The 2,194-nt window shown below is 65.0% G+C and overlaps 1 protein-coding gene across 1 annotated transcript in view; it reads left to right on the forward strand.

The window, feature by feature from the left end:
* The first annotated feature begins 1,226 nt into the window (after nt 1–1,226).
* Klhl26 (kelch like family member 26) overlaps nt 1,227–2,194 on the forward strand; it is a 7,472-nt gene continuing 6,504 nt past the window's right edge. The window contains exon 1 of the mRNA XM_033759397.1: nt 1,227–1,411. The gene's annotated coding sequence lies outside the window, so the exon portion shown is untranslated. The remainder of the gene's footprint in view (nt 1,412–2,194) is intronic.

Consider the following 2,194-nt stretch of genomic DNA (forward strand, 5'->3'; position numbering starts at 1 on the left):
AGGACAGACTTTTTTTGAGACAGGGTCTCACTATGTAGTTGACACTGACCTGGAACTCACTGTGTAGCCCAGGCTGGTCTTGAGCTCACAGCGATCCTCCTGCCTCAGCCTCCCGAGGGCTGGGATGACAGGTATGCGCCACCACGCCCAGCAGCAGACTTTTTTCTGTTGCCATTCCCCATGCCATGCATCGCCACAGCCCCGTCCTTCTTACCTTATGTGTGAGGCGTCCTTGTCACCTACAGGCAGTTGGTCTGTGGGAGGATGTGTGTGGGCTCCATGCCGACACCACAGCGCTTCTCAGAAGGCACCTGAGCTCTCGGGCCTTGGTGCCCCCCGGGAGTCGGGACGCCCACTCCGTGTGGACCTGAGGGACTCCGTGTCAGCAGTCTCAGGAGGGGAGGATGTGTGTGGGCTCCATGCCGACACCACATCGCTTCTCAGAAGGCACCTGAGCTCTCGGGCCTTGGTGCCCCCCCGGGAGTCGGGACGCCCACTCCGTGTGGACCTGAGGGACTCCGTGTCAGCAGTCTCAGGGTCTCGGGGTCAGGGATCTGGGGCTCGTCCCGCTCCCATCCCCCGGGACAGCCGTGGGCACCTGCTGCTGGGCGGCTGATGGCTTCCCTTGCCAGCCCCTCTGCCTCTCCTGCGAGCTGACCTGGGCCGTGCCCCTTCTGTCGAGGTTGCTGCCTGCCGCGATTTCCTGGTGCTCTCCACGGAGCACCCTGCTGCAGGGGTGCAGATGCCTACGTCTCCCTGCCCTGTGCCGCTGCCTTTGCTGGAAGGTGGGGGGCCAGAGGTGGGCACCTGGAAGGCAGAGGTGGCACAAGTGAGCAGCGGGGCCTCCGAGAGGTGGTACGGGGCCAGGCTGGGGTCCCTGCGTGGCCTTGTGACGCAGCTGCCCGGCGCGAACTTCTCTTCCGGGGGCAGCGGCGTGCACACCTGCCCCTCGGGCTCGGAGGAGGCACTGCCTTCCTGCTGCTGGTGCCCCTCGGGAGGGATGGGTGCCAGCTGGAGGCGCAGTGCAGACACCGGCAGGGCTGTGGGGGTTGTGAGGCAAGGCTTCCACACCGGGCCTGGGTTCGCTCGGTGCCCTCGCCTGCTGTTGTTCCGGGGGAAGCGCTGGCTTCAAGCTCCCTCTGCCTGGCCTTCAGGATGGGTGGCGGGAGTGTTTGGGCAGCCGGGAGTGGTGGTGCTGGGGTGCAGACCCCAAGGTCCCTTTGTAGTCTCTTGTGCAGCCACTGCACCTTCACGGGCCGCCAGCTACTGTGGGCGGGGCTGCAGGGACACCAGTGCCATGGCTGTCAGCCCGAGCTCACCCCGGAGCTTCCAGGTCCCGCAGAGTGCTCCAGAGTCCTGCTGCCCCCGTGCCGTCCTTGCCTCCCATCTCTGATTGCAGCTCTGGCCTCTCGTAAGTGTCCTTCCCCTCCGAGCTGGTGCTCGGAGCACGCAGTGGTCACTTTCCGTCCGTCTGTCCCCCACCCCTACAGAAGCTACAAGTGCTACAGGGCAGGCTCAGGCCCACCAGCGAAGCGCTGGCCCAGTGCGTGTGTGCGTTCGTGTATGAATGGATGGGTGACTGGCTGAGGCGAGGGCCCTGGGGTCAGTGAGCCTGGGGCTCCCTCAGCTGTTGCTCCTGACTGGCCTAGACATCCCTGACTGCTGGTGGCCCCTGGATGTCCCTGGTTCTGGGCCTGGTGCCCTGCTGTGTACCCTGATGGCAGGACTGCTGTCTCTCAAGGTGTCCAGATGCCCAGGGGCTGGACAGAGGGGCCATGGGAGCAGCCAGGCACCTCAGCCACAGGGCAGCCCTGGCCAAGGTGGACCTGCGACGTGTTCCTCATGACCCTTAGGACCTAGGTCTCTCATGGGGCATGGAGGCTGTGCACCACGCAGGTGCGTGGTTCGGAGGTGGGCACCCCTTCTACCTGGTGGGGTGTGGGCTATGGAGACAAGGGAGTCTCCGGCTCCACCTCGGCCCGAGCCTGCCCTTCCTCCTCAGCCTGCGGGAGGTCTCTGTGCCCAGCCACCAGTACCCTATTACCCGGAACTGTTCTCCTTCCCCAGGACCCCCATGTTGTTTGGTGGCCCCCTGGCACCCCAGCAATGGTTTCTGGTCCAAATGGCCATGTGCTGGGCTCTGACTGCCTGTGTCCTGCCTGCAAGGGACTCACAGCTTCCCACCCACGGCCGC

Source organism: Fukomys damarensis, unplaced genomic scaffold (genome assembly GCF_012274545.1).
Source record: "Fukomys damarensis isolate Sample0158 unplaced genomic scaffold, DMR_v1.0_HiC HiC_scaffold_37, whole genome shotgun sequence".
NCBI lineage: Eukaryota > Metazoa > Chordata > Mammalia > Rodentia > Bathyergidae > Fukomys > Fukomys damarensis.